The following is a 12,877-nucleotide window of genomic DNA, read 5'->3' as shown; positions in this document are numbered from 1 at the left end:
GTGTGTGTGTGTGTGTGTGTGTGTGTGTGTGTGTGTGTGTGTGTGTGTGTATCACTATATCCCCTCAGAGGACTATGGGCATGCCCGTATGGCCTGTCTCTGTGCAGTGGTATGCCTTTTATGGCCCTGTGACCAGCTGCCTCTAAATTCCCTCCTTTATAAGGGCTGCTGATGTCATCCACCTTAAGATCACTGTCTGAGAGTGTGTTATCAGATAAACAGTGTGGTGCATGCAATAAGTACTGCAAGTTACAGTGTGAAATACTAGATACGTAGGGGTTTTAATATCACAGCATCCATCTGAACAGCATGGCTCATGTGATAAGTACTGTGAGCTACAGTATGCAATACAAGATAGTAGGGGTTCCAGTCTCACAGCATCCAACTTGTGTGTGTGTGTGTGTGTGTGTGTGTGTGTGTGTGTGTGTGTGTGTGTGTGTGTGTGTGTGTGTGTGTGTGTGATAGCACTACAGGCATGCCCATGTAGCCTACCCTGTGCATTGGATATGCATTTTATTGCCCTGAAATTAGCCACTGGCCCTAAATTGCCCTCTTCTATATAAGCATAAATGATGTCCGCTACAATCTACAGTTCTTCATACAGACTACCCAGGTGACATGTATCAAGTGTGTCACAGGGCATGAAAGCATGATGATGCTGGCTGCCCCCATTGTCCCTGACACACTGTTGTGCACATATCCACCTAGGCAGCCATTCACATATACTGGCATACCTTGCTGACATTGTATCTCTGCTGTGCTGCCTTGCCATCTTGTGCTGCTGTATTGCTGCCATGTGTCCATAGTTGCACCTTCAGACTCCTGGGACAAAAACATACACAACTCTGTGACACACCTGCCATTCTGTAACACTACTGCCAGGCAGCAAAGTTACACAACATTTGATGTGTAGTCCTGACACATGCCAGCATACAGTACCTGTTGTGGCCCCACAACAACTGCCATTGCGTAACACTACTGCACTACACAAACACATGTAAGGCTATATAGTCACCTTCTGCTTCAGACACATATATGCAGGTCCTCCCATCAATGGCATGGATGGCAGGGATGTGGCACAGGTATCATCATATGCACAGGGTGTGGTGTGGGCGTGCTGGTGGCCTAGGCTGTGCCAAACAGTTGACAGCATTTGTGTGAGTCAGGAAGGGGTGCTGGTGACATGGGCCAAGGAGAGGTGATGTGTGCATCTGTAGGTGGCCTGCATGTAACAGTGGTGTTGGAGTGTGTGCATGTACACAGTCAAGCTCAGTGCTAGCCCTACACATGCATTCAATGGACAGTTGTGAACCGTACAAGGTAGAGTGGACAGTTCACCATCTCTGGTCATGAACAAGGGAACTAGTTTCACTAGGAGTTGCATGGGCAGCATCTTGCCCAAGGTCAGATGCGGTGTTAGTACCTGACGGTGACTGGTATCTTCTGGGCTTGTGTCCACCATGGGACCACCCAGGACCATGTGCCCATGAACTGCCACATCATGGTGTGGAGATCACACCTCCCTCTGTAGCCCTGGATGTACTGGCACTACGGGAACATGAGTGTGCACAGCCACGTGGATTCCCAGCAGATGGTGTTGCTGGCCTACTTCCACATGTCTGACTCCAAACCCCACCATATGTTCCAGCATAGACAGCGTGCACTCAAACACAGACACTGTCTCAGCCCACCATCTGTCCACTACATCAGTGAAATGTTCCATGGTGTCACCAATGTGGTGGAGGCAGTCATGGATGTCAGACTGTGCTGCATCCATATCCCTAAGCATCCATTTGGTGTTGTGTTCAGCTCATGCCTGTGCCTCCATGACAGCTCAAAACATGCGGCGAGTGACCTGCAATGTGACACCTGCAACAGGAAGTGAATAGGCAGCAGTCCTTCGTTCGAGCACCTCTGTCGATCTGCTTGTGTGGGACCTTTCCAGCTCTCTGGCTATGACCAGTGTCTTCACTCACTGATGCCATAGTTCTTACATTGTCCTGTACTATGTCACCCATCCCCCCATCTTACTGTCAAATATCTGTGGCCTCTGGTGACTGGGCATGTGTAGGCATACTGACTCTGCAGGGAAAATGGGGCAAGAAGAGGGATGTCAACCTCTGGGACAGATACAGCCACCAACCACCACACCTGTTCCTCCAACCCCCCTGTTCACCTGTGGAAAGCAAGACAAAAGCAGTACATTACCATCTTCACTTTTATGTATGGTAATCCACACAGAATTATACAGATGTGGATCCACAACTGCATTACATGTCCCACATATTTTCTTCTCTGATCCCATGCACAACACACAAACTCGCAACATACACAGACAACCGAGGTTCTGTATAACATGCACGTCACCTACATCCAGGTAACGTTGCCAGTTCAATACACCTGTGAGGTATGCAATATGACAATGTATGGGACACAGCTACACATAAAACCCAATACTCCTATCTTGACAATGATATGCCAGTTGTAGTAGCACTGCCTCAGGTATGTACCTTCTCCCTATTGTGTTTGAATGGGCATCTTGGAGTAATTGCCTCATGTATAGCAGGCTGCATAGTTGCTCATAATTATAAATGCAAACATGTTAATGTTTGTACAGATACATACCTGTCATTCCCTAGGTTATGCACTGTAGTTAACTTCTCCGAAATGGAACATACAATTATTCTACTCTACCTAAGCACAGCAGTTGTGCAAAAGGCAAAATGGCAGCCCTTAAAATTCATAGGGTATAACTGCATCTGGCAGAAAAATGGTATCACACTTAGCAGGTTCAGGACCATGAACTCTGGCCACACTTGACATATCTGTGAAAAGGTGAGGGAGAGGTATTGTCAGCAACACCAAATGTTACAGTGTTACAAGGTAATATGTGCATATTTCCATATGTACAGTAGCTAATGTGATACTGGCTATATTGCTGACATTATGAGTATGTGTGCACAACTATGGGTAAAAGCCAACCCCACCTCCAATGCAGATAGACCTGACACCCATGTACTGGTCTGTAGAGCCTGCCACAATGACTCCTAATGTATTATACTGGTGAACACAGTAAGCTTACCTGGAAGCTCCTCTGATGTGGACGCTGTGGCATCCAACTCCAGGATGTATGGCATGATGGTTGGCGTGGAGTTGTGGGTTTATCCTATGTTCACCAGAAATTCCTCTGTGGATGAGTGTAATTGTTCTGTTGCAGGGCCCTCCACTGGTGGCAGCATGATCCCTCCCAACAGCAGCTGCCCTTTGGCATGTAGCATTGATCATGTCTGCGGCCAGTATCAAACATACTCATAGGTCCTGTCCTGTTGGCCAATAACATTTACAGCCCTCACAAGGTCAGCCCACAATACTGCTCACTGTTGAGGATTGTGGTGACCTCTTGGAAAGCAGGATATGATGTTTGAGTCTGAGGGCATCTAGTATAGTGTCATTTTCTGCAGATGAAAATGGAGAATGTCTCCATCGGTACATCGTTCATGCAAGACAACAGGAGGGGAACACATTACAAGACCACATATGTGGATGTCCACTATGTACAGACACTACACACCAATAATGGCCTGCACTATCCACTGCTCCCTCACATGTCATACTCCACAGTTTGGTGACTAACTACATGTGTGGCTATCACCAAGATAGTAGCATTAGTGGGTAATGTCCCTGTGTGCTGTGACGGATTCTGCTGTATGTCTCTACAAACATAACTGCATTGTACTGTGGTGTGTCCTCTATGTGATATGGCCACTGTCTGACAAATAGCAATGTGCTATTCCAACTACTATATGGGGACAATCCAGCCACACCAGTGTGCCACAATGACAGACAGCAATGCAAACCTACTGTTGTATATATTCCCTGTAGGCATCATAACCCTCAACTATGCAGATGCTTGCAAAATGTCACCATGTTTGCCTCATAGCCGTGGTCCTTCTTGCACAAATTTAGACATGTCTGACAAATGATTGTCCACTGTTTAATGGTTGCTGTCAGAAAACTGACACAGAATCTAAATGTCACCCATTACACCCCTCAGACAACACTTATGCTACAGTAATATTTGTTACTCTAATCACACTCTTACTTTGTATGGCCAATATGTATACTCTGTCACTGAGTTTGGGCCTCTGTTCCCCCATTAAATATGGCTTTGTCCTGATTTATTACTGTAGGAGGTTGAGAGCTATGTTAGGCATAGCTCCCAACCAGACAGGGATGAATGTCCGCGAAACAGGTACTTAGCCAGGGTACATCAGGGGCATCCAGGGCCACTTTTGCAATGTTAGTACTATTTATTTGTGACACTAACAGACTGACAGGAGGTAAATTACAGTACATAGGTTGAAGTTACAGGAGTGTACACCCTTACATAGTGTCACTGTGTCTTATGTATAATCCACTATCTTTACTTTAACAGATGACCATTGTAGGATGGATGGACAGGGACAGAGCAGTGATGTGATTCAAAGCAGGGACAATTGAAAGGCATGCCTGTAGGTGCTGGAGAGCAGAGTATCACTGACATGTCATTATCATAGATCCAATAAAAGCCTACTGTTTTAATCCCTATTCCCCATACCTCTAACCTCCCATCTGCATCCTTTTTTATGGGGAAATGTAGTACAAACCTGGTAGAGTGATTTATTGTTTTATTGAAGCATTCCTCTGCAAATGCTTTGCACATATGTTGTCTGTGTGAGTAAAACCACATACAGACATATTCCCCATAAGCAGTTGCTTGCCTTTTGTAGGTAATGCTCATTAACACGTAATTGCCTGTGCACCAATCTATGGCACAGGATTGCTAATTGCATCCAAAACAGCTGAAATGCACTATCATTAGCCAATGACATGGTGCCACAGTGAAATATATAAGGCCTTCATGTGGGCCTTGGCCCTTTTCTTAGTTTTTTAAGATGGATATTACTGAGGTCTGGAGATTACAGCATTGAAGAGGGTAAGTACAAATACTGTCCACTGTAGAGATGTATGAAGTATGTCCACAGTTTTCCTCATATGTTTGGTGAGTGTCCCATGACAGTGTGGCCATCTGGCAGGTCACTGGCAAACATTGTGGGTTGAGGTCAGGGTTGAGTGTCAAACTTCATAACCATCAGCATATGCATGGAAATGCAGTAGCTACTATTCTATCAACTTACTATCTTTGTAGGAGCAAACTGTGAAACATGTATCTATATATGGGCCTTTGCCTCCCCTTTATGTATGGCTGTGTCTGGTTCCCTTGTTATTGGGAGCTGGGAGGCATGGTCAGTCTGTAGCAGCTACTTTAACATACAGTTGTTTATGCTGCAGCTGCAGCCTAGGACACAATGGAGGGGAGTGTGAAAACTTTGGAGGCCTGCAAGCTGTACTTGTAACTGTGGCAGCTGTGGCATCCCTGTCATTACAGCAGAGGAAGGGTAAGGGTACCCATTACAGTCCAATCGAGGCATGTGCTTAAGGTACATCTTTTATGCAACATTGCCAATAGCAGAGTAGTAGATGAGATATAAGTAAGCTAATATGAATATGTGCAGTGTGTCCCTACCTGTAGGCCTGTGACTTGCAAAACTGGGTAGCTGATAATTCAGTAGCAGTAACCTATGGGGATTAGAATTGCATGAGTCAGTCATTACTTGCTGTGTTCACAGCAATGTAATTGAAGTGCAACACAGTGGATTCAAACCCAGGACTGGTTGTGGCAAAATGTTCTGTATGCAAGGCATTTAACAGACTGAGTTACCAAGTCAGTGCTGCAGCATGTGTATTTGCCAGATATATGTGCTGACATATAGGCTGTGACACATGTTGTCTGCATCCATCAGTATGTCCCTGGCTTTCAAAGGCAGTTGTTCTACAGCAGGGTCTCATTTGAACATATGTATTCTGCCATTGACGCCTTAGCAGGTGTGTTTGAAGATGTTGCAGGTAAAAGCAAACATTTACCTGCTATCCCAGGTCTCACATACTGCCATTATTATTTATTTGGCTGTCTACTGGTGTATTACTGCATCAGGGTCCCAGGTACTCTCCCATTTGTCACATTAGGTTTGATTTCAGTTTGTCAGTGGCAATCAGTATGTATTGATGGAAACACCAGCTTTAGTCAAGATCTGTATGGCCTAGTGGGTTACTGCAGTAGGCTGTAATTGACAGGGTCCTGGGTTTGAAACATGGTGGGGGAAATTATTTTGCATATGTGCCTAACACTGTGAGAAATACATAGGGTCATTAAGGCACTTTAAAGCTCATTTAAGTGGGTTTGTGCAGTGCTGTGCAATGAGGCACTTTGCTTAGCTCTACACAAACCCTAGCTAGAAATTCAAAAAGAAAAGAAAAAAGGCGTGATAGGACAGTGGTGAAATGGGGGTAAGCAGGAGGAAAATGTAGTGAAAGGCAGGTAAGGATGTGCAGGACAGGTGTAGGGAAGGACCATAGCTTTCCATTTCTTGTACAGTAACAGTTGTGTAGTTTGACAGATTTTGTCTGTGAATTTGGACTCTCAAACCCAAAGAGAGTGTTTAGGACAACATAAATGTGTTGTCAAGCCAATTGGGCCAAATTAGTTGTGTCCAGTGGAGACGTGTCAAATGGAGAGCTATGTATGGGGAGATTTTTTTTGGGACAGGCACCCTTTTTTTTTTTTTTTTATAAAGAGTGAGTGGAATGTTGTGGAAGGGATATAGGTGGATGTGGGGAGGCAAGTTGGGGTAGAAGGGATCCATTTTCAGACAGAGAAGATAGACATGACAGCAGACAGGGCTGGTGTGTGACACATGAGGGGGGTAAACACCTTGGATGAAGAGGGTGTTGTAGAATCCAAAGTGCATGTGCCCCCAGATAGCAGCAATATGACTGAGATCCCCACCCGTGGGCAGTCCACACTGGTACTTTACTGTCCTGAAGGTGGCTATGCTGGAGTCTGGGCACCAAGGCCAGTGGGCCCCACCAGGTTGTTGAGTCTCCCTCAAGCTGGCACTGGCAATGTTCATAGCTCCTATGAGCAGTCCTGTGCACCATGGCTGATAGTTGATCCTGGGTGCCTATGGCCAAATCTGGTGCAAGGCCAGCAGAGGAGGCACCATTGGCTTCCATCCCAGAAGGGCTAGAACCCAATGCCATGGCTGGCTGAGGTAGGGTAGGTTGAACCAGCCTACCCTGATGTGCTGTGGTTATGGAGGTGAAGCTATACATTTAGGTTAGTTATAAACAAAACCATTGTTAGTAATAACAGCATGCCAGAACTTTGTAAATAACCCCATTACATTTCAATGCATATTATGTGAAACACAACAATGAATAACAGAACAGTCAGTATATTAACACCATACCAGTAACAGTTACAGCATATGGCCAACGGGATAGGTAATTCAACAAGATATGTTAATATGCAACCATTGTAATACATAAAAATAATAAAACACATGCCCCAAAATAAAGTTTGTGGAGCAACTATGTTAATAGTAAACCATAACCAATGCATAACAATAATAAATATTTGAAGATTAGGGGTGGAGTGAGACAGAAATACAGTCCATTAATACTATTATAAGATATATAGTTGACAACAGTACTGCTATCTACTTTACAGGTCTGTCCTTTATTTATGCGTAAAAGTGCCCTATAGCTGCTGTAGCAAGTACATACCACTCAAGCTATCTGTATGGGACAGTATGGGTCAAGAAGTAACAACTGCAGGAACACAACTACACAGAACACTTGCACATCAAGTGTATCTATATAACTACTAAGGTGTACTGTGGGCTGATGTACTGTGACTTTTCTATTTACATAATTATGTTGATAATACATCTATGACAGAGGGATTATGCAATGGTAATTACATTCCGTGACAGCACGACACTTGAGAGACATGTATGTGTACAGTACAGACAGTAAACAACTATTATGTCCTGCTTGGCAGGCATGGAGATAGACCCCAGTAGCAGATACTGCAGCGGACGTCTGCATCAAATGTATTAATTGACTGCAGCAACATTTAACACACAATCCAGGCATGCAGCCATACCAGAGCTTGCACATTTTATTTCTTTTATTTTATTATATTACATTTATTTCCTGTTTTTTATGCTGTATTTTTATATTCCTGTTAATGATTGTAACAGTCTCTGACATGTAAACACACAATAATGTATTCATAATATGGGCTACCTCACCCATTTACCTCTAGTTCCTGTGAAGAGAATATCTGTAAACATTCCATGTCTGATACTGTAATATTTAGATCTGCATAGCACAGGATTTGAACCATGGTCTGTGTGTGTGGCAAAAATGTACTTCATACACACTATTTAGCAAACTGAGCTACTCAGTCACTGCTGAATCTTGACTAACTGATGTTTGCCTAGATCTCACCTGGCACCAGAAAATGACCTGCTAATAGTGGTACAGTTTTGTACTTGACGGCAGTGACAGTTGAACACACATGCATGACATTCAAGCATGACAGAGATACTATGTAAAGTATATATTACTACATAGAATTCAGGTGTACACATTACATTGTTAGTGTGTTGAAATATCTGTGAAGTCAACAACCAATATCCAATTATTGATTATTATTTGCAGTCTACAACTAGTACACTGTTAAATCTGACTGCAGCACCTTACCTCACAGCCCGAATACTTGTAGCTGACATGCAGTGGTGAAAACAAGACAATCCTGCTGTACTCCATTTAACTTGGTGTTATTGCTATTGTTCCATGTGTCATTGCAGACCAATTGTCATACGTGATTTCTTACAAAACAACTCTGAACCTACACTTATTGCACAACAGACTTTATTACACATACCTTCATGCAGGTAGTGAAGCAATCTCAAAGGAAGTACCCAGATCTGTTCAGAACTGGTGGTCAAGGACACCACATATACAAATGCCATAGATACAGCAAACCTGCTGGCTTACAGATTCAGGAAAAACTTCACCCCTCTGTCCCCCCTATCAGTAAATCAGGACATTCCCAGTACCTGCCCTTTCCACTTATATCTAGGAAACAGGTCATCACTGCTCTCTCAAAGGCAAAAAATACTGCCTCCATGGGACCCAATAACATCCCAGGCTGCATCCTACATGAACTGAACAGGAAGTTGCAGTACCATTACGCACCCTGTTCAACCAAAGCCTGAGTACTGGCTTTGTCCCAGCTGAGTGGAGTACAGCCACTGTCATCCCTTAGCACAAAGGTGAAGCATCCACTGATTCAGGAAATTATAGACCCATCGGCCTAACTAGCCTTATCTGCAAGGCCATAGAATGGATTATTATGGACCTCATTAACAAGAACATTGCCAACCTCCAAATACTTGATCCCACACAGTTTGGCTTTGTCAATGGGAGGTCATGTCTGTTAAATCTGGTTGACTTCTTTGAGACAGTAAACAAAGCCATGGACAAGGGGAAGATGGTGCGCACTGCCTACCTTGACCTGGCCAAAGCCTTTGACACTATTCCCCAGTTGGTCATAATAGATAAACTCTCTCAACTAGGTATCAATTCATATGTTACCAGATGGGTAGCTGACTGGCTCACTAACAGAACCCACCTAGTCAGAATAGAGGAAGCCACCTCAAGCAGTAGACCCATAACAAGTGGCATACCCCAGGGTTCAGTCTTCAGGCCTCTGTTATTTGGGATATACTTTTCTGACATGCAGGCCAAAACCAGTGGGCTATGGCTGACCAAGTTTGTAGATGACTGTCAACTGGGCACTGTCATCAATTCCCCTAGTGATGTGGACATCCTCCAAGAGGGTCTCACCCAAACAAATCACTGGTGCCAGAAACATGGCCTCAAGCTGAATACCAAAAAATGCATCATTATCTCCTTTGAAGACCAGAAGACATCCTGTGCTGTGTACTGCATGAACTACAAAATGAGCTGGCACCTCACCTATGTGTCATGTTTAATCATAGCCTCACTTCAGGCTTTGTGCCCAAAGAGTAGCACACAGCTACAATCATCCCACTTCACAAGGGGGGATCCACTTTGGATCCCAGCAACTACCGTCACATCAGTCTGACCAGCCTGATCTGCAAAGTCATGGAACATATTATCATGGAACTTATAAACAAAGACATTGGCAACCTTCAAGCACTGGACCCCACCCAGTTTGGGTTCGTGAAGGGCTGATCTTGCCTCCTGAACCCGATTGACTTCTTTGAATCAGTCTCCAGAGCTGTGGATGAGGGTAAGGTGGCTCACACAGCCTACTTGGACCTCACCAAGGCTTTTGACACTATCCCCCACTCTGGAATCATAGATAAACTTACTAAGCTGGGCATTAATCACTACATCACTCGATGGGTTGCAAACTGGCTTACTGACAGAACACACACTGTAAAAGTAGCTGACTGCAAATCCATCTCCAGACAAGTGACAAGTGGTGTATCACAGGGTTCTGTCCTGGGACCACTCTTGTTTGGCATCTACTTCTCTGAAGTACAGCTCAACACTAAGGGACTGTGGCTTACAAAGTTTGCAGATGACTGCAAACTGGGGGTCATTATTGAATCCCCAAATGATGTGGATATACTACAAAAGGGCCTTACCAAAACAGATGCCTGGTGCCAGAGCCATGGGCTCAAGCTAAATGCCAAAAAAATATATAGTTGTCCCCTTTGGGAAAAAACATGTACATGTGAACTATCACATAGGTGGCAGTGCAGTAAATACTGAAAGTGTGATAAGATACCTGGGGACACAGGTGGACAGTGATCTCACCTTTGATAACCACATAGTCACAACAGTTAGAAAATCCTTCTACGTGGCACACCTCATCACTAAGGGCTTTTCATCCAGAAAAAAAGGAGGTCATTGTCCTTCTGTACTCATCCCTCATTGGACCCATTATAAAATACAATGCCCCATTTGGTATGTACCTCACAAGACATCTGCAACAACTAGAAAGACCACAGAAATACCTCACAAAAAGAATCACAGCCCTAAAGCAGATGCCTTATGCTGACCGTCTAAAGAAACTCCAGCTATACTCTGTCACATATCAACTACTCAGAGGTGATCTCTGCCTAACATACAAGGCCATGTCAAACCCAGAGTTGTTGGACATGCTACACTTAAAGAAATCCCAATCCCTCCAAGCCACATGCTCCAATGATCTTAACATTGTCATCCTGATGACTAGAACATGCTGGAGGGATAGATTCCTGACCAAGAGACTCACCATGCTCTGGAACAGGCTGCCCATACATGTCAGGTAGAACACCTCAATGGCCCTCTTCAAGAGGAACCTTGACCAATTGGATGGGAGATAGGAAATTCACCCTGGGGATCACATCAGTAGCCCTGTTAGACAAGGGTCCAGGAAAGTAAACATTTGTGGGAAGCAATAGCCAGGGAATCATTATGGCTGGGCTTATATAGGCCCTAGAGCCAATAGCCTAGTACCTACCAATTAACCTATGAGAATGATGTCCCCACAAACTATCACATTAATAACAATGTCATAAGCATGCAATCAGTCGTCAGGGATTTGGGCACCCTGGTTGATAGCAACGTGACTTTTGACTACCATGTTTCTTCTGCTGTAAGGAAAGCTTTCTACATGGCTCACCTCATAAGTAAGGATATCTTATCCAGGGACAAGGAGGTCATAACATCCCTGTATTCTTCCCTTATAAGGCCCATTATTGAGTACAATGCCCCCTTCAGCATGTACCTCACAAACCACATGCAGCAGTTGGAGAGACCACAGAGGTTCCTCACCAGGAGAATCCAGGGCCTCAAAAATCTACCATATATGGATAGGTTAAAAGCTCTATCCCTCTATTCATTTTCATAAAGACTTCTCAGAGGTGACCTCTGTCTGGCATACAAGGCGATCTCAGGCCCCACGTTGATGGGACTGCTGCATATACACAAGTCAAGCATGTCTTGAGTAACCCACATGTACAGCCTCAACCATGTCTGTGACATCAATAGGGCTTGTTGGCGGGACAGAGACTCCCCCACCTGTGGAATAGACTCCTTCTCCATGTCAAGCAGAGTAGCATTTTACGCCATTTTAAGTGCAACCTAAATATCTGGATGGGAAACAGAAAATACATCCCTGGGATTCTACCTGTGCCCCTGTTGGACAGGGGCTTTGGGTTCTAATTTAGTTAAATATGGGCTAAACTCTTGGCAAGGGCTATAATACCTCATGGCCAATAGCCTAATAACTTCCTATGATATATGATCATATGATACTATTTTGTGTTTTTATTGCAGAACAGTTGTAATACTTGATTTCTTGCAAAACAGCCCTATCGCACAACAGACTGCATTAGACATGCAGGTAGTGATACTATTGTGTTTTCATTGCAGAACAGTTTTAATAATTGATTTCTTGTAAAACAGCCCTACTTCCACAGTCACTCCACAACAGAGGAACCTTCAATCAGTTACTGTATAAGTTCATGTTTTTATTGCACAACAGTTGTCATTATGCAGGTGTTGTAGCACAGCTGTAATTTCACAGTTAATGCACTACAAACTTTTATTGCATATTGTTTATTATGGTTAATGCTTTAGTCTTCCATGCTTATGGCACTACACTTGGCAGTATTCACTTATCGCAGTACAGCTGCAAGTCCACATTCATTGCAATACAATCTTTACTGTATATACCTAATCACAGCTAATGCTTTACTCTTTCTTGCTTATTTGACTATAGATAGCAAAATGCATCTGTACTCACCACACTCATGGGGCAACCTGGCCAAGTGCCCAGTATGGGAATTAATTTTGCGAGCCTTCTGCCCTGCAACTGTTGGAAGAGAAGCACCATCATACATACCAGTTTATCAGGCATTCAGAATAGGTATTGGTGAAACAAAGG

Source organism: Protopterus annectens, chromosome 2.part1 (assembly GCF_019279795.1).
Source record: "Protopterus annectens isolate FY-2018-M chromosome 2.part1, PAN1.0, whole genome shotgun sequence".
NCBI classification, from domain to species: domain Eukaryota; kingdom Metazoa; phylum Chordata; order Ceratodontiformes; family Protopteridae; genus Protopterus; species Protopterus annectens.
This window is presented reverse-complemented; position numbering follows the sequence as displayed.